General features: G+C 37.5%; 1 pseudogene; it reads left to right on the top strand.

The window, feature by feature from the left end:
* The window catches only part of LOC136710411 (MORC family CW-type zinc finger protein 3-like), a 34,233-nt pseudogene extending 13,117 nt beyond the window's left edge, over positions 1–21,116 (top strand).

Here is a 21,116-nt window from a genome sequence, read left to right as displayed (position 1 = left end):
GAAATGACATCAGTTGCAGCCCAAGTCCTGTTCTGTTTAAGAGTTCACATCTAGCCAAGTAGAGTCAAAATACCTGGATGTGCTCTTGCTCCCCCCGTATTATCAAGAATGGCTTTTTCACACCACTGAGACTGTGACTCAAGTACGTTGGCGTTCCAATTATAGAACCTCCCATCCTCAGAACCTTGCGAGTTGAACTTGCCAAGCTTGTAAAACCAAGTATGGCCATTTGAACTTAAAGTACTTTGGGTTTTTGCATTACACTTGGTCTGTTTTTCAATACAGTGAAATACAAAATTCCGCAGAGACCACTTGGGGTAGGACCACACTATGCGTGACTTAAGGAAATTACTGTTAATATGGCTTACAAGTCAATGACATTAAGGCAACCAGCAAGAAAATTAAAATACAAATAAAATAACCAAAAACATTGGCTATTGCCCTTAAGAATTATGTATAACATGGTTTTGTCTGAATGATATTACTTTGTGTTAACATATAATCTTTTATATTGCAAAAGCATGATTCAGAACTATTGGATATTCATTCAACAGGAACCCTCCTTAAGTCTTTTGTCTTGTCAAGTGTCATAAATTGGGTAGAGAAAACATCCAATCAGGAGCAAGAGATGCTCCAATCCTCAATCCCTGAGGACCAATCAGGCATTCAAGGCAGGTTTCTTAAAATCTAGTTAAAACCCAGCGGCACGAAAAAAAAAAAAAACTCACTGTGAAGAAAGAACTCGTACAGAAAATGTAGAACAGAACAGAACAGAAGAAAGAACAGAACTACACTGAACAGACAATGCTTCTCAACTAGGGTAGTAAGTTAAAGGCTAAGCACCACTTAATGGACCTCCATGAATATTTCACATTATTTTAGTTACTGACAGATATAAGTATGAATTAAAATGAAAATAGCATGCTTAATTTGCTTTAAAACTGACAATTTTTTTCTAAACTGACGGAAAAACCTGAGCTTGCTACGGAAATTCTTGAACGCAACAGTGCGACGTCACTGGTGGACAACAGCTGAACAACGCCGCGGTAAAACACCGTTATGACGGACTGTTATGACAGTATCTAGCTAGCTAAATAACAAACATTATTCATGACAATAGCCTAGCAATAAGCTAAACTCAAATTTAGAGGTACCGTTATTCTTGTAAATGTGATCGAAGTCAAACTCGAATTCATCCGACACTATAAACCTCCATAATGCAACTACATAGCCTAGTATAATCTGAGCCACCAAGTTTAGCAAGTCAAGCTAACATTAGCGATAACTAACACCAACTAAAACAGGCGAAGTAAGTGTACTTACCCTGTTTACCTCCATGTATACAGAGGCTCTTGAACACCTTTCGTTGGTTTCCTTACATGCCCATATTGTTGGAAAAGCACCAGTGAAATGAGCACTACAGATAACGGCGTGAGCGGACGGTCCTTTCCAAAGTGCCCATTTAAAGTTGACAAATTTAGCTCATTTTCTGGATATTTTGGGATCTTTGGGACAGATGTCCCACTGTACATTGAATTATTGAAGCCAAAAACAACACACCTTTTCATCATTTTGCATTAAATAATTGCAACTTCTAGAGTTGTTGTCCACCATCTATGTCACATGCAAGATGCCTATTAGAGTTTCCGAACACCATTGGGGGGGGCGTTGGGGGGACCAATGGTCTTTTAAACCTTTTTCCTTGAATTAGTAAGAAATAACATGTTTTCTGACTATCAATAAACACAAGTTAGGAACTCAAATTCCACTGTATTTATTTGTTTGACACTTTCATATAGCTGGTGCTTAGCCTGTAAGGGAGAGCCCTGGCTCTCTCTAAAGCTCTCCAGCTCTCTTCAGGCATCAGACTCTCTTATGGCTATCTCTTAAACAGTCGCAAGTAGGGTCCAGATAGAACAAACCCAGAACTTTTTAGAAAAAGACGTTTTATTTTATTATAGTAAGTTTTTTATTCCTAGTATAAAACTATAGTTTAAGAAAAGCCTCTGCAAAGTTCAATGCCACGCCCAGAGCATGAAGGAGACCCCAGACTTCTGACCCTCAAAGTGGTGACAAGAGCTTCAGGATCAGTGACAGAAGAAGGCCACATGCTCCCGCAGTTATTTTCTGAGCAAAATACCTGCATGGATGTGTCTCTCACAAGGAGGCAGATCAGCAATGATAGAGAATTCCCACAGAGACCTTCAGAACGCCACCAGCTCAGACGGAGTGGTCGCCGTGTCTCAGGCCAAGAGGGAGAAGAGGAATGGTAGCAGCTGCAGTGCTACAGTGTGCACCTTTCTTGTACAGAATTATTACTTTTAGTTTAGATTCAGTTTCAGAACCAAGAACCTACAGCGGGTCAATGAGCATAATTCATTAATAATAATTAATTCTAGCTAATTCTGCTATATAATATGTAAAGTCATCCAACATGATGACCTACTTGTGCAGACTAAAAATGGACAGGTAAAGACACTACATATTACTTAACCAAATGAATTAAATAATTAATTATTAATCAAATAATAATTAATAATCATTGACTCTGCTATGTAGCATTTATGCCACAGCAACATGGGGCATAATTATTTTACTACAATAGATTTATTCACATGAGCCTGAGGTTGAATTGAATTAAGCAAAGTCTTTACCTGTACAACAGCAGTGTTCACCCACTTAGCAGCATCCCTCAGCTCCTGCTAGTCACCAGAATCCAGTTCTTTACTTCTAGTTCAGTTAGAGTTGACAGGGATAACATATAATAAGCTCAAACCTGCTTGTTAATAACTACCTGGGCTATGCATAGACCTGTCTCACAATTATTTGAGCGAACTGTGATGATTTGTGCTGTCATTTGGTCTATGCATGAACTGTTGAACATCACACACCTGCTTATTAATACTAATCTAAAACATACAATAGTGTATAGGCTTTGTTTCTTATGTGCAATAAAACACTAAATAGCAACAGCAACATCCCCCTTAAATCGCTGGTTGTGGCATGATTTTTCCCTCACAAATTCAGCACAAGAACAATGCAGAAAAAAACCCCCGAAATAACCCATCAACAATGAGACGTCCTGCTACACATAACCAGCCAAATTTGTGGTATTGCAATGCACCTTAAATAGGGCTACCTCCGGGATCAACTTTCATTTTAAAAATCCCCACTTGCCATGCTGGCCACATTTGCTTTCCCTTTGAAAGTTGAGAAACGGAAAAACAACTTTTTGGTAAAAGTTTTCTCAGTTTTTCTCCCTTTTGTGAGCTGTGAAATGGACTGTACCAATTATGAAACTCAGGAGGTGTGAATGCATTTACCTAGAAGCGCTGAGGTTGAGCTTAATGTATATCAGTGCTGTGATTCTTTTTTGCCAGCAAGGGTCATGAAAGGTTCACTTGTTCTAATTTTCTGTTATTCAGACATCTACATGTGATTAAAATTGGTATGTATAATGGAACAATATATATTGTTATGTATATTATGAAAATTATTGAAATTTTGAATTAAACTGAATGTGTAAGGTGCAGGCACTGCAATTTTCCTGTCTGTGTCCCTGACATATACATAAGATGCAAATGCATAATGTTAACTCAATAAATGAAGAGCTCTAAAATATAATTATGACTAGTAACAACAAATTTTTGGTCTGTTAAACTATATTTTGGATCTCGATAACATAATTGATAATATCTGAAAAAATATCATAATCCAAATTTATCATTAGTTTCACTGCAATTGTTACTTGTAAAATCTAAATACATATATTTTTTTATTTATATTAGTACAAATTTTTGAAACAAATACTACATTGTATCTAATACTGACTACTAATAAATCTAGATTTAGATGTCATTAATGTTATACTTACTGGTCAATACTGAATTGTATGTATCTAAATTTACATTTTAGATCTCTAAAACTGCACATATGTTGAATGCAAATTATTACTATTCAAGATATATCTTGAATTAGCATTTTACTATTCAGAATTTAATTATGGATATGTGGACCTGGACATTTTAATAGTTAGAATGACATTGTCGATATCTGCAATTACTTTTTTTTTTTTTACTAGTAAAAATGTCATTGCGGATTATTGTATCTCATTTTGACTAGTAAAAATGCTTTCTAATTGCTTTCTTTTAGACAAAATTAGAGATATCTGGAATGTAAGTCTACTAATGCTTGTCATATAAACAGTTTTATGACTTAATTTTGATGCTATGTGTTTTACTACAGAACATCAGATGGAATGTCTGAATTTGACTTTGTGAGTGACCAATACGACATCCGGATTCCAACTGAAGTAAATGAAAGTACCACAGAAAAGAGCAAAATGCCACAACGGGGCATACAACCAGTGCCTGGAAGTGCCTGCTCTCTGCGAGTGAGTTTTAAGATATAAGATATGAAGTTTTAAGATAAGAAGTTATCATAACAATTCCTTATTTGGCTACATTTATTGGATAATTTTTGGTATACATTTTATGACTAAACATTTGTAGACACTGTCTAAGATATTAACGAGGAGCTCCAGCTCTGCTGAAGTAACAGCCTGTTTTTCTTAGAATAGATGCAGAAACATAACTGTCGGAATACAGAAAGTGTTGATCACATTCCATTTTGAGGGCATTAAAGAGCCTCTGTCCTGATATTCTTATAATGAGTAGTTCTGCTTCACAAATGCCATGGTGCTGAATGTTTTCTACAAGAGCTCACTATACAGGACTTGTTTTACTATTGTGTATAGTGTGAGTGTTCAGTGATATTTCTCATAGTCATTGTTATGCTGTCAGTTATTATACCACACCCCTCCAGAAAAAAATTACCTCCAGAACTTGTTATTATATTATATATTTTTTATAATGACAAAGTTCCATAATGACAGATTACAATCATTCACCTTTCGTTCTATTAAAGAGAATGTAATATTTTAGGAAAACTGGACTTTAAAACCAATGTTGTACTTTTAAAGATACATTTACAGTGTGTGTCTATAGTGATAATAATATTCCTCTACTGTACCTTTTATTTCTGAGAGTGTAGTGATAAGTGCAAGCTTAAGACTGTGTTTATGAGTATTGTGGTTTGTGTTTATTTCATTCAGGAATACTGCAGTATTCTCTACCTGAAACCCAGAATGCACATTTTCATCAGAGGACAGAAGGTTAAATCTCAGTTTGTCTCCAAAAGTCTGGCACACAGTTTCAAGGACTCGTACAAACCCCAGTATCCTTCTACTAAATAAAAGAGAGCATTACATGTTTTAATTAATAAACACTGAATAATTAGCAGCTCGGTGGCTCAACAGGTAGTGTCACTGTCAAGCAGTTCCATGCCCCTAGACTTGTGTGAGGAGTTTGTTGTGTTCTCCCTATGTCAACGTGGGTTTCCTCTAAACACTCCAGTTTCCTTCCACAGTCCAAAAACTCATATTGGTAGTTGGATTGGCTACTCAAAAGTGTCCATATGTGAGTGTGTGAGGGTGTAGTGCCCTGCGATGGACTGGGTATCCAACCTTGCACTCTGATTCCAGGTAGGAAGCACCGTGACCATGAACTAGAAAATTGGTTACACTGAGTGAGTGAGTGAATGAATGAATGAATGATAAATATGACTAAAATCTTATTCATTAAAAGGTTTTTATATGCTTTTTTTCATCCTTGAGTCTTATCTCAGAATAAAGCCATTCCAATCACTTTTGGCTACAACACAAAGAACAAAGAACAGTACGGCCTCATGATGTACAACAAAAACGACTCATCAAAGCTTATGAGAGGGTTGGCTGTCAGCTCAGGGTGGGTGGTATATCACATTTGTTGAACTTTATGATCTTGTACCTTTTTGAAGACTGGATTCCTGCTTTAATTAACTTCAATTTCAGAGGGAGGTGTCTAATATCTCAGTGTTTGTTTTCCTTAGCAGAGAAAAAAGCATGCAATCAAGCTCATATGGCTCACACCCTAAGACACCCAGGTGTTTTCAGGCCATCTAGGAGATGTAAATATTCCAGCAGGTCTTGGTTCCACCCTGGGGCCACCTCCCAGTTGGCCGTGCCTGTTACACCTCCAGGGGCATGATTATAAAATTCCGGAACAAATCAGCAGGCTCCTCTTGTATCCTGCCTTGTTTCAAGACATAATAGGAATAAATTCCACTTGAAAAGTATCCCCAGTAGCTACATGATTAAATAGTGTAATTAAAACCACAGGTGATTCCACAGCATTGTGGTAAACATGCCTCTGTCCAAAACATTTTGGAGTGAGTTTCACGAATTACATTCTAAATGCATTTATAGTTGCAAAATACAGTTAGGTTGTTTTGTCAAAATAATATTGACATTTGAAAATGACATTTTATTTTCATCTATAATTTCATAATTATGATAGCCCTGATGGTAAGAACTGAAATGGAAAATATAACAGTAATAACCACCAACAAAAAAATAGTATATAGCTATATATAGTAAAGTGTTTATAGTGCAAGCCATACAATATTTGTTTGTTTTTATATTAATATTTATATGGGAGTGGGAGTCATTGGGGTGATAGAGTGTGACTTCCTCCAGCCAACTCATAATAAACAAGATTTTGAGTATACAGAGGAGTGCAGGTCGGTTTGAAGAGATTTCTGAGATTTTCGGTGTCTATGATTGCTCTATAAATACTTTATTTTAGAATTTTCCATTCTTTATATCTGTACAATTGTTGTCTTCTCTTTGTGCAGAAAAACTTTAAACAATGTAGGGATTAAGCTTGAAGATTATTGGAAAGAAGTCCGTCGTAGGCTTAGAGCAACAGTTCCTGTCGAGGACATTGAGTTTAAAGAGTTTCTTCAGTTTGACCTTTTTTAGGATAACACTGCCGTTCATAAGCTGGCCCATAAAAGTAGTGTCAAATATTTTACAAAAGCAAAAATAAATCTGCAAGCAACATTCCTGGAATCAAGAGCAGAAAGTATATATTGTGAATGAAAAACAGAAAAAGAAATATCAAAAATATACTCTTTTTACTCTGCTGTTATTTGACACTGATTTTAGTTTGTATTTTGCCAGTCTTGGCTTTCAATTTTTTTTTTCTTCAGGTCTTTTGCCTCTGGAATCTATTTGCTTCTGCTTCGTGTTTTTTTTTTTTTGGCTTATGAGTTCTGAGACAAAATGCACGTATGGGTGGTCTTAGAGGAAGGCGTTCAACTTGAATCTCCATTGGTCACTTTTAGGTGCTCTGAAACGGTCTCTGGGACCTAACCATGCCCACCCCACTAGCTTTTTCAAACATGGCGGGCGGAATGAGCGTTACAACAGGGATTAAAGTTCTCCGTCGCTTCGGCGGAGCTCTGTCACAGCCGTTACTCACTCAGTTGTATCAGGCTGTAGACGGTTGCTGAGTCTCTATCTGTTTTAATTTTAAGTAAGAAATCGTGCACGTATCTGAATAACACGATTAGAATTAGCGGACAATTGTGTCACCTGCTGGCAGAAAATAGAGTTACATGTTTTAAAATGCAGGATAAATTACACATATGAGTTCATGATTCATGAGAATGATTTCAAGAAATTAAAATAAAATTTACAGTTCTGGGAGAAGTCATAAAGGGAGGGGTTCTAGAAATCTGTCCATTGCAAATAGCTGGTTTTTTTGGGGTCACTGCACCCCAAGGTTCTTGGGGCTTCCAGTGAGACATCACAGCCTCTACTCATTCTCCACTTGTCTGGTTTTATAAAAAGATTAAATAAAAAACATGCACTGACAATGTATGCACACTGTTGATTGTGAATCCACTTTTATTTAATTGATTAAAACATAATTAAAATCACATATAGTCCTAGAAAAACTATTCAAAAGCATATAATTCCCATAAAACACAATTGGTACACAAGTATTTATATAAAGTGTAGGTTAAGGCCTTTATACAACTAGAGGGGTGCTTTGGTAAATGGAATTTTAGAATTAAAAAGTTGATACAAACATAATTAATTGCTAAATAGAAGCATTGCAATTGTTCATATTCCTTCCCTGTGTCAGCGTTGTCTCTCCATTCAGATGACTAGAAGTTTAAAATATTCATGTTAGTGAAGTGTGCTGATATTTATATTATATATTATAATATTGAATATTCATGGTTATGCTAGTTACTATACGGTCTAGATAAAGGGTAACAATTTCCTGAGTTGTCGGATCTATACACGGACACATTTATTATGTTTGTCCAGAATTAGGGTGTCCATATTTGAGTTTTCAAAAAAACAGGACACATGAGGCATGTTGGCAGCACAAATGCTTCCATAACCATGCAACTATGCTGCTAAAGTTTAATACACAAACAGATGCTCTTTAACAAGACATCAACAATCAACAAATGGCTTTTTAGACAGATTCCTTTCCATTCAACATTTGGCCCTAAACAAAAGTAATAAAATAATGTAATTTCATGACAGTTTATTATTATTGAAACCTGTTATTTTCAAGATGTGACATGATTAACTGTGACACAGAAACTCTTCCAAATACGAAGAAGAGACTATGATAAATTACCTTAACAACTTTCAACACATTTCTGTTCGAGGCTCCAGTAAAACACTGTGATGTGGAGTGGACCTCGGCTGAAAGTGATGTAAAACACAAGGTGTGCGCAGGTGTCCGACCCCTTGAACACTTGATCCCCGCGCGCCCCTTTTGCTCACCTACAACAACGTCATCATACGTCATCAAAGTGCAAACTTCAAAAACAGGATTAGGGCTTATTGTAAGAATTGGGACAGGGGGGGAGACTGTTGACGGCAAAATCCCGGACAGTTTTGTTGATTTAGAAATCCCGGCCGGACGCATCTTTTAGGTCCCGAAAGGACATATCTGGACGTCTGGTCACCCTACTGGAATATTATTGTAACTAAATGTTCATTTATGGAGGATAAACATATATCAATAAATATATGCACAAATAAATCATGAAAGAAACAAATAAACGGATCCACACACACACACACACACACACACATATATTTGGAAACTAATTCAAATAATATCTTTTAATGGATGGAGAAGTCACTGATTTAATAAAGAAATATGAGCTTCTGCAATATCTACAAATGATTTAGCAAATAATGATAACGTTTATATCAACTTTTTAATGCGAAAATTCCGTATACCTGCTGCTGTGTACTGAGAAAAGATTATTCCTCCATGTTTGAAAAAGCACGAAAGCTGGCGAGGCGGGCGAGGCTATGTCCCAGGGGCGAACGCCTTCCTCTAAGACCCTCCCACACATAAAATCTGTCTTAGAATTCAGAAGCTAAATAAAACGAAGCCCAAGCTAAAAGAGAATCCAAAAGCAGAAAGACCTGACAGGGGGGAAAAATTAAATAAATAAATAAACAAACAATGAAATCAAAGACTGGCAAAATACAAACACATATCAGTATAAAATAACTGCAGAGTAAAAAGGTAGCCAAGTATATTTAAAAATATACTTTTGATATGTTTGTTTCTAGTTTGCCTTCACAATATATACTTTCTGCTCTAGGAACTTTGCTTGCAGATTTATTTATTTGCTTTTGTAAAACTTTTGACATGACTCCATGATTTATTATCTATTTAAGGATGTCTCACTCTGTGTGTGTGTGTGTGTGTGTGTGTGTGTGTGTTCATAACCCTACAGGAAGCGACCAGACCAAAACTGGGTGCGGTGCGATGATTGTCAGAAGTGGCGGAAACTTCCAGATGGCATAGACACTGAGAAGCTCCCTGATAAATGGTTTTGTCACTTGAACCCTGATAACCAGTTCAGGTGTGACACTGTTTATTTTTTTAAATTATGTACTGTTTTTATATAATTTTATATTTACACTTTTATCTCGGTGTCAGTCTCTATAGCTCTGGTTTTATATGCTCATAAAATTTGTGGAATGGTCAATCTTAAAAACGATTCTTTCCAGGTCTGTATATGTAAAAGCATTGATAGTTCATTCAATTTTTTTTATGTTTTGTTTATCTGGATATTTTTTAACCATTGAACACGTGTCGGAACATTTGATATCTGACATGCCAAGTGTTTAAAATATTTCTCATCTTAAACTCAAAACACAGAATCATTTCCTTAAGATCTGAATATAACATAGTAGAAAATAAATTATCTGTTAAATTTATCAAAAGCATCGTGAAACACATTTCGCTACAAGGTTTGCACCCCTTAAATTGGTAATATAACAATGATTTTCACTTTAAATATTAGGTAACCAGTTTCAGTATATGTAATAAAATAATGAAATAATAAATAGTAAGTGAGGGTTTAGATTTAGATCACTGCATTTACATCCACTCTTAAAGAATCCAAATGGGAAAAACACATTAAACATTATTTTTAAAAAGTGTATTATTATAATTTTGCATCACATAAACAATCATCATCATCATTTTCTTTTCCGCTTCTTCATTTCAGGGTTCCGGTATCACATAAACAATTTTTTTTTTTTTATGTATTCTTAACTTTTTTTGGGTTTTATTAGAAGAGGCTTTCTCACTCACACCTTTACTTACACACTCATACCTGTGAACACTTTTGAGTAGCCAAACCACCAACTTGTGTTTTTGGACCATGGGTGGAAACAAGAGCACCATGGAGAAAACCCATGGAGACACAAGGAGAACACATCAAACTCCTTATAGACAGTCAAATGGAGCAGGGCTGACTGGCAGTACAGTAATTCATTATATCTCTTGGACTCTGTAAGAATTGCAGTTGCAGTCATTGCGGTTATATTGTGTGAAAAACAATGTTGAATTTTAAAAGAGCTTTTTTTTTTTGGCCATAGAACAGACGTGTCCAATAAAGTTCTTAAAGTGTATGAACCTTATTGAATTACATTTTATTTTTTATAATGTGCTGAGTTTTATTTATTTATGTATTTATTTAGGAGTTGTACAGTTCCAGAGGAGTCAGAGGATTCTGATGGTGAACAGCCCAGATATGAGAAGACTTACAAAAAGCAGTAAGTAAATAGTGTCTTCTGACTTGTGAGTGTACTTGGCTGCCACAGAGAAAAGACTGAAAAGTTAGAAGTGAATACTTTGACATGTAACATGACCACCTATTTTTGCAATTTTCATTTTCAAGAGATTATTTTATTTGTTTAGATCTTTTAATGTAAATTGATTTCATTCGTATTACATATGTACACAGTCATATCAGAATATAACTACCTACGTAATAGTGATATACACACCTTTTTCATTTACCATTGTAATTCTATAATTACAGTCCACTTGATTCAGGCCCATAATGGTGGTGGTGTGCCTTTGTATAAGTGGATCAGACACAGCAGTGGTGCTGAAGCTTTTTAAACACTGTTCCTCTTATTGGCCACGTTTAAATGCAGCCTGATATTCATTCATTCATTCATTCATTATCTGTAACCGCTTATCCAATTCAGGGTCGCGGTGGGTCCAGAGCCTACCTGGAATCATTTGGCACAAGGCAGGAATACACCCTTGAGGGGGCATCAGTCCTTCACAGGGCAACACACACACACACACACATGTTTGAGTCGCCAATACACCTACCAATGTGTGTTTTTGGACTGTGGGAGGAAACCAGAGCCCGGAGGAAACCCAATCGGACACAGGGAGAACACACCAAACTCCTCACAGACAGTCACCCGGAGCGGAAATCAAACCCACTGCAACACTACCTGCGGCGCCACCGTGCCGCCCTGCAGCCTGATAATCTATTATTATTCAGAATAATAGCTCAATCGGAATAGATGCAAGATAATCTTTCATCAACTCTTGTTAGAATCATGAAATACTGCTGTGTTATATGCAAATTCTGTTTTAAGAAAACAGAAACACTCCAGCGCTCACTGTCAGTGGTCACAGGATGATGTTTTTTGGTTTGATTGTTCTAATACCAGCAGTGAGACTGGGCGGTTTTAGAATTCCAGCACCATCATGTCACAGTGCTGAGAATGACTTAACTCTCTTAAATATCTGCTCTATTGTGTAATGTTTTACATTAGCTTCAGACTTTCATGTTTCATATAATATTTCAATTTTGTTCAATTTGAATATACATTAGTTTTAGTACTTTGCAAATAATGAATATGCTTGGATGTAAAAGTGGGATTATGATATTCCCTACCATGAAAAAGCCTGGAGACACCAGGTTTGTTCTGACAAGGTTTGTCTGTCTGTCTTTTGACACAGTGAGAGGGATAAGAGGCTGCAGCAAGAGAAAAATAGACAGAAGGTAATTTATTTTTATTTGAAGATTGGTGTGTTTTTCTTTGTGATTTTATTGACATAATTCACCAGTGTTAAAACAACACTATTAGTGTTAAATTACCACTGTTAGTGTAATAACACTGAGAGTGTTAAGTTATTACACTAACAGTGTTAATTTAACACTAACCTTTTAGGCCGCTGATCTTGGACGCCTGCGGGCAAAAAAAAAAATCACTTAGTTATATTCATCAGTATATCTCAAGTACTACAAGTCAAATGTTGACAGTCCAGGTACCAAATTAAAGCTTAAAGTCACTGCTTTTCATTGATTTGATAATTTTATATATAAATGAGAAATATACCTTGCTAGGAAATTGTGATAAAAAATATTAGTGACAGTACAGGTTTTCATTTTTTTCACGGCGCCATATTTGAGTCAGTGTGCACATATCATACACCAATCGAACGGTCAGACTCTCAGGGCCACGACCGCTGCGTCTCGAAGCCTCAAGAGCCCACAAGCGGCTCGAAAACAATGTTAGCACAGCAGTGCTTACCTTAGGCTGTCCCCTTCAAAACGAGACTAATTTTGAGTCTCTCCGTCAAACCATTCGGGAGTAATCCTCATGTTTGTGTCAAGAGTACTGGCCGGAAAATAAATCCCGAAAAAATAGTACACATTTTCAAAAAATTCATTAAAATATGATCCCCGCTGTGTTCTACCTACTGCCGCGTAGCTTAGGCGCTCAGCTTTCCAACGACATGCCAATTAAATCTGTAAACCAATCAGGGGCAGAGTTATGGCGATGCGCACCCAAGGAGGCAGGACAAACACGCAGCAGAGCGCATATGTTTTCAGCCCAGACACCGCGAGAGAGACTCAAACGGTTCTGTTTGGCAGCCCCAAGCTCCACAAACAATAATCAAGTGAATTAACAGGTTTTGAAAGCTTATATTTCTTTTATTAGCTTATATTTCTTTTATTTCCCTCACTGAGGACATTTAAATGCAGCAGGGGTGTGGGGGAGGTTGCCTTGCTCTACAGCCAATCAGAGGGCAGCTCTCGCCTTTTAACACGTCAGAGATTTAAAGGGACACTGTACTCGATGAGAAACAAGTGTAAACATCAGAAATAAACTCAGTACATCAGAATAAAACACACCATGCCTAAGGGTTTTTACTGTTTGGTGAGTGGTAAATGGCCACTTGGTGAGGGACAGTAGACTAGTTTCTCGTAGAAAGTAAACTTTCTAAAAGAAAAACACTGTAAGATGTTGACATTAGGTCTAGACAAGATTGTATTAGGTGAAGACAACACTGTATTTTTGCAGTAAAAGTAATAATTTTCCTTATGGAGAGCTTGTGGCCTAAAGAGGCACTTGGAAGGGCCATCTGTCCACTGTCTTGCTCCAGCTTGAGATAATTTCAAATCAGTAGGACGTATCACCTCCAAATTTTACATGGTGAAAATAGACCGCTGGAGAAGTTTACAAAGAAAAAAGTAATGGGACTCATGAACTCTTCAATTTTTTTATATAATAATAAATTAATTTTTATAAAATATAATAATTTATTAAATTAATAAATTTAAATAATATAAGTGGGGCGGCACGGTCGGCGCAGCAGGTAGTGTCGCAGTCACACAGCTCCAGGGACCTGGAGGTTTTGGGTTCGATTCCCGCTCCGGGTGACTGTCTGTGAGGAGTTGGTGTGTTCTCCCCATGTCCGCGTTGGTTTCCTCCCACAATCTAAAAACACACATTGGTTGGTGGATTGACGACTCAAAAGTGTCCGTAGGTGTGAGTGTGTGAGTGAATGTGTGTGTGTGTCTGTGTTGCCCTGTGAAGGACTGGCGTCCCCTCCAGGGTGTATTCCTGCCTTGCACCCAATGATTCCAGGTAGGCTCTGGACCCACCGTGACCCTGAATTGGATAAGCGGTTACAGATAATGAATGAATGAATGAAAGAATAAATAAGTGCCTACATTGTTGTGGTTTTCATAAACTCTTGTCCACACCATATATATTTCAGGATATCTAAATGGTTTCTTTTACAAATTTAAAGGGTTTTCTGTAAAAATAAATCATGATAATGCTTCGAGTTTATTCACTGCCTGAGCAGATTGCCTCTAGATTTGGGTATGTAATTTCAGACAGAAAATGGAAAAAAGGCCACGATTGCTAAGTGTTAATGTAACACTGGTGTATTTACTTTGTAGCATTTCCATTTTCCTGTTGGGGTGAGGCAAGGAATGAATATGAATATAATTTTCAATATGCAAATATTAATTTGGTAATGAAATAAAATCTGTTACCTGTGTGTTTCTGATGGAGGAGGAGAAGAAGAAGGCAGAGGAGGAGAAGAACAAGAAAGCAGAGGAGGAAAATAAGAAGGCAGAGGAGCAAAAGAAGAAGGCAGAGGAGGAGGCGAAGAAGAAAGCAGAGGAGGAAAAGAAGAAAAAGGCAGAAGAGGAGAAGAAGGCAAAGAAGAAGGAGAAGACAGAGGAGGAGAAGAAGGCAGAGGAGAAGCAGATTGAAGAACTATATTGGGAACACCAATTTAGATTCTTAGTGAGTTTCTTTTCAAAATAACATTCTAGTTGAACACTTTGTGCGGAATGGTGGTGCAGCAGGTAGTGTCCCAGTCACATAACTCCACAACCTCAAGGTTGTTGGTTCAAGCCATGCTCCGGGTGACAGTCTGTGAGGAGTTTGGTATGTTCTCCCCATGTCTGCGTGGCTTTCCTCCCATGGTCCAAAAACACAAATTGGTTGGTGGATTGGCGACTCAAAAGTGTCCATAGGTGTGAGTGAATGGGTGTGTCTCCGTGAAAGACTTGTGCCCTTCACCAATGGTGTGTTCCTGCCTTGTGCCCAGTGATTCTGGGTAGGCTCTCGACCCTGAACTGAATAAGCGGTTACAGACATTGAGTGAATGAATGAGTGAACACTTTATTAGGTCAGGAAGGGAATCTGGCATAAAATATGTGCCAGATCGACTGTGCGGATTGTGTTTGACCCACTGTGGCTATCCCACAGGAGAGCAGCTAAAAGAAGAAGAAGAAGATTCTAGTTGAACACTTTTAAATTGTTCTGATTCAGTATCTGCCCAATGAGAGATGTCATAATTGGTAGTGTATATGCAATGAGATTTAAAAGCTGCAGACCTGGGATTATAATACTGGACAACAAATTCACCAGTGTTAAATCAACACCATTTGTTTAAAAAAAAACACAAAGCATTACACAGGGCCTTATAATTCACAGCATTAGTATAGGAAAAATATATAGAGATGTGTCCTGGAAGGAACTCACCTTCTGTAGACCATCATTATTAGTAAATATTTAGTTAAACCAATAAACTTTGTTCTGCAAATATTAGAACTGCATTTACAAATTCCAGTACTCAAAGCAATAAAATCAGTAAATACTTCTATCTTTATATATTTTCTTAAATACTCTAATCTCTCATTTCCTTCCACAGTCCCATCCTTTAACCACATTTCCTGCAGAAGCCCCATTCAGCTCTTCTCATAGTTCTGGGCCCCTCACATGTGCAAGTGAGCTCCATTTTTGCTTATATTGCTTAATAATATTGTAAGAACTACTGGGGATGACTGACTGCAATGTTTTAAATTAAATCCTACAGTTTCCAGTGCTTCTGATAATATGCAGTCCTCTCTAATGCAATCTTACATTCCAGTATTACTCCTGCAAGGAACATCATCCTTTTCTGTATCTCATATTATTACATGCCTTCCATTTAACTCCTGCCCAATAAGTCTCTCGGAAATTGTTAAACTTTTGTTATGTTTTTAACTTGCTCGATTTCTTTTATAAGTGTCAAGAGGGGACTGGACTTCAGAAGAGAGAACAGAGATGCAAAGAGATTGAGAATGAACAATGGTTTCTGTGGCGACATGCTAGACAACCCCTCAACATCTACCCCTTCGCGGAAACCCTGCTCCTCACCGGCCAGTGTTATTTTGAATAAAGATGGTGGTAAAGATGCATGTGAAGATGATGAATCTTTGCGTATAGTGTTAATGGACCAGGGCAATGACAACAATGATCAGGATTGCAACAATGACAACTACAAAGATCTCTTCATCTTTGAGAGCAGGAGCACACCTCTGCCTAAATCAGCATTTGATTTCTCCAAGGCAGAGTCAGAAAGTAGCTCTACTGAGGATCTGTCAGAAATGCACACAAAGTGCAGTATGGAAACTTTGGCATCCACAGAAATTACAGCTGAAGCTTCTTCTACTCCCACTAATCAATCCAGTATGTGTACTCAGACTGGCCAGTGTCTAATAGTGAAAAAAGAGGAGGATTCAGAATGGGAGAAAGGGAGAGATAACATGAGTGTAGAAACAGAACAAGGTGTTGTTTCTGTGGAAATGATGACAAATCAAGAATCAGAGCAGACAGAGTCTAAGCAAAGAAACAAGAATCATACTGCCACTGAAATGATGGAAGTAAAATTAGAGGATGAAACTAAGAGTGAAGAAATAAACCCAGGGTTTATTTCAGAAGAAGAGGCATTGAGGTCAGTGACACTCGAGGACCCCCTTCAGGACCTTACAGATGGAAAGCAGCGTTCAGTGCTGGAGGCCCAGCAGCAGCAGGACAACTTGTTGGAGCTTCTGGAAGTGGCCTCTCAGGAGCAGGCTGAAAGCCAGAGACAGGTGGAAGGGATTCATAGAAAACTGCTGGAGCTTACCCAGAATACACTGGAAAAGGAGCACTGTGATCAGAGCACACAGACCTCCACAGCAGAGGAGGAGCAGGTATATAAAGCATTTCTACAGGCCAGAGAAGCAACAGAACAGCTGGAGCATTCGAAAAGGGAGATAGAAGAAAGGGAGGCTAAGAGGGAAGTAATGTTGGAAATGTTTGATGATGTCGATGAGCTGGCTTGTCAGGTGGACCTTCTACTAAGGCAACTGGATGAAAGTAAGAAAAAGCAACAAGAGCTGAAGGGCAAAGTGAGTGGCTGACATAGAAAGGCTAAAACATTTTGTTACACTTGTTCTTTAATGTATCCCATAAGAAATGAAATGTTACATCTTTTAAATATAGGTGGATTTTAATTTCTACTTGTTTTACACATTAATATATGTAGATACTGACCGACAATTTCTCGTTTCATACATTCTTTGAATGAAACCCATGTTTCGTTTGCTACAGCATAAACTTGTTGTAAACTTGGAAAATTATTTCAGCTCAAATATTTACAGTTGGGCATTTATTTGATAATTGTGACAGGTTTAACCATTTCTCAACAAAAAAATACCTTGACTTCAATTAAATAAAATAGTTAATTTGTGTACATTATTTTTTTTATCTTTATCTTTTTAAAGCCAATGTTTTTACAACAGCACAATGTACAGAAGGCACAATATCTTACTTTCCCTCTTGTTACTTTTACACAAAGCTGGACAGTCTAGAAGAACAGAAGAACAAGTTGTTGATCTGCTGTGAAAACATTCAACAAGAATTAAAGAGAGAACATGAAAAGGTAAAGGTACGTTTAGAAGAACGATGGTCACAGACAGAATTTCCTGATCCACAACAACAAGAGAATAAAGCAGATCCAGCTGAATCTTCCAAGCCAGGCCAATGCTCAACAACTGAGGCCAATCAGGATGAGATTCAGGAAAGACCAGATAGAGAGAGAGGCCAAGAAGACACAGACACACTGGCAAGCAGGTAATTCTTTAGGTTTGCTCTATCCAGTTCTGGGTTCAAACTCCTCACAGAAGAGTCACCAGGTGCAGGGTTCTAACTCATAACCCCAGGAACCTAGAGCTGTGACAGCAACACACCCTGCTGCTCCACCATGCCGCCCATCTAATATTGTGATACAGCGGTTATGAAAAATGTTTCTGAACATTTATTTGGCATTGTACAACATAAAGGTGCCTTCCATGTTTAACCCATTCTTGACAATAAGAACTCACGCACGCACACACACACACACACACACACACACACACATACCCACACACACACCCACACACACTCACTCACACTATCCCAAATTCTACTGCAGGCTGTGGGGATCAATGATGAAAATTGATTAACATTGCCTAATTTTCCAACAATTAGGCCCTCAGTGTGACAAGGGTAACATTCAATCATTGTCTGAACTACAAACCGGATTCCAAAAAAAGTTGGGACACTAAACAAATTGTGAATAAAAACTGAATGCAATGATGTGGAGATGGCAAATGTCAATATTTTATTTGTAATAGAACATAGATGACAGATCAAAAGTTTAATCTGAGTAAATTTAATATTTTAAAGGAAAAATATGTTGATTCAAAATTTCACAGTGTCAACAAATCCCAAAAAATTTGGGACAAGTAGCAATAAGTGGCTGGAAAAAGGAAATTGAGCATAAAACGAACAGCTGGAAGACCAATTAACACTAATTAGGTCAATTGACAACATGATTGGGTATAAAAAGAGCTTCTCAGAGTGTCAGTGTCTCTCTGAAGCCAAGATGGTAAGAGGATCACCAATTCCACCAGTGTTGTGCAGCAATACCAGAATGGTGTTACCCAGCATAAAATAGCAAAAACTTTTAAGTTATCGTCATCAACCGTGCATAACATCATCAAAAGATTCAGAGAATCTGGAACAATTGCTGTGCGTAAGGGTCAAGGCCGTAAAACTCTACTGGATGCTCGTGATCTCCGGGCCCTTAAACGTCACTGCACCTCAAACTGGAATGCCACTGTCAAGGAAATAACAGAATGGGCTCAGGAATACTTCCAGAAAGCATTGTCAGTGAACACAATCCACCGTGCCATCCACTGTTGCCAGCTGAAACTCTACAGTGCAAAGTGGAAGCCATTTCTAAGCAAGCTACACAAGCTCAGACCTTTGCACTGGGCTAGGGGTCTTTTAAAATGGAGTGTGGCAAAATGGAAGACTGTTCTGTGGTCAGATGAGTCACGATTTGAAGTTCTTTATGGAGCACTGGGACGCCATGTCATCCGGACCAGAGAGGACAAGGATAACCCAAGTTGTTATCAACGCTCCGTTCAGAAGCCTGCATCACTGATGGTATGGGGTTGCATGAGTGCTTGTGGCATGGGCAGCTTGCATGTCTGGAAAGGCACCATTAATGCAGAGAACTATGTTCAGGTTCTAGAACAACATATGCTCCCATCTAGACGTCATCTCTTTCAGGGAAGACCCTGCATTTTTCAACAAGATAATGCCAGAACAAATTCTGCAGCAATCACAACATCATGGCTAAGTAGGAGAGGGATCCGGGTACTGAAATGGCCAGCCTGCAGTCCAGATCTTTCACCTATAGATAACATTTGGCCCATAATAAAGAGGAAGGTGCGGCAAAGAAGGCCCAAGACGATTGAACAGTTAGAGGCCTGTATTAGACATGAATGGGAGAGCATTCCTATTTCTAAACTTGAGAAACTGGTCTCCTCTGTCCCCAGACGTCTGTTGAGTGTTGTAAGAAGAAGGGGTGATGCCACACAGTGGTAAAAAATGGCCTTGTCCCAACTATTTTGGGATTTGTTGACGCCACGAAATTTTGAAACAACATATTTTTCCCTTAAAATGATACATTCTCTCAGTTTAAACTTTTGATCGGTGATTTGTGTTTAATTCTGAATAAAATATGAGATGTTGGCACCTCCACATCATTGCATTCAGTTTTTATTCACAATTTGTCTTTTTTGGAATCTGGTTTGTACGTTATATATAACTCATACAAGTTTTTGTTTTGTCTGATTCTAAAGCAAATGATGGAAGCAGGCTTTCAAGTTTGTGAACTTTTCAGTGAACAGTTTTGATGGCAGACCAACAAAAAAGTTCAATTAAAAAGCTCCTACAAAATTATAGCTATGATGTAATTGATTGCATATACTTTACATGATCATTGATCATATGCAATACTGTGCAAATTCAGAGACCTCCTTTTCATTCATTTAATAACCTGTGACAGTGGCAAGAAGTACAAATTCATTTAATCAGCAAGCATTTGAAGAGTACTGTGTAACTATACAAGATAATGTGACTGAGAAATATGTTTAATTTATTTTTAATGCTATAGAACAGTGGTTCCCAATCCTGATCTTGAAGTACAATTGATTTGAATGTTTTAATGTTCAACTGTGTGTGAAGCAAGGGATTCTCTAAAATATGTAGGGCAGTGGTACTCCAGCACCAAGATTGAGAACCACTGCTCTAGAAAACCAAAATGAAAAAGTCTAAATGAAACTGAGTCTAAATTTGAGATGCAAATAATATACTTCTTTCGAGGGATGTATAACAATATCTGGAAATGGTGATTTGTTTTTGATGGATCTTGTTTTTAATTTCATCTTGTATACCATTAAATACATTTCATAAAATTATTCAGTATACATTTTATAATAAAGGGTTAAGAAGCTATGCATAACGGAACATTAATAACATATATTGGGAATAATTTGTTATGAATTTTTGTGGACCCCTGACGTTCACTGTAATGTGCTGTGGAGTCAAGTGCCCCCATTTTGTAAATCACAATATTGTAAATTCCCTGCCCCCTTCTAACTCCAACATACGTCTTTTACTTCCAGACTCTACAATGTCTTTTATAAAAAAATATAATAATTTAAAAATGCAACTTTTTTATGAAAAAAAAACAAGATAACATTGTTTTTTGGGGACCACTGATGTAGACTAACACGTTCCCTTTTTCATTCTGTTTTTATAGCCTCAAGTTAAGAGAGCTAAGGCAGAAGGTCAGTCATCATTTGGTCACCTTCGTCCCTGCTCTGGACCTTGAGCAAGTGAATTACGATGCAACTTTATTGATAAAATTCTTGAAAAAGTTATAAATGTAATCACCTCAACCAGAGCTTTATCATAG

This window comes from Hoplias malabaricus, chromosome 12, assembly GCF_029633855.1.
Source record: "Hoplias malabaricus isolate fHopMal1 chromosome 12, fHopMal1.hap1, whole genome shotgun sequence".
Lineage (NCBI taxonomy): Eukaryota > Metazoa > Chordata > Actinopteri > Characiformes > Erythrinidae > Hoplias > Hoplias malabaricus.
Note: the sequence above shows the minus strand (reverse complement) of the source record. Positions and strands in the feature narration are given on the sequence as shown.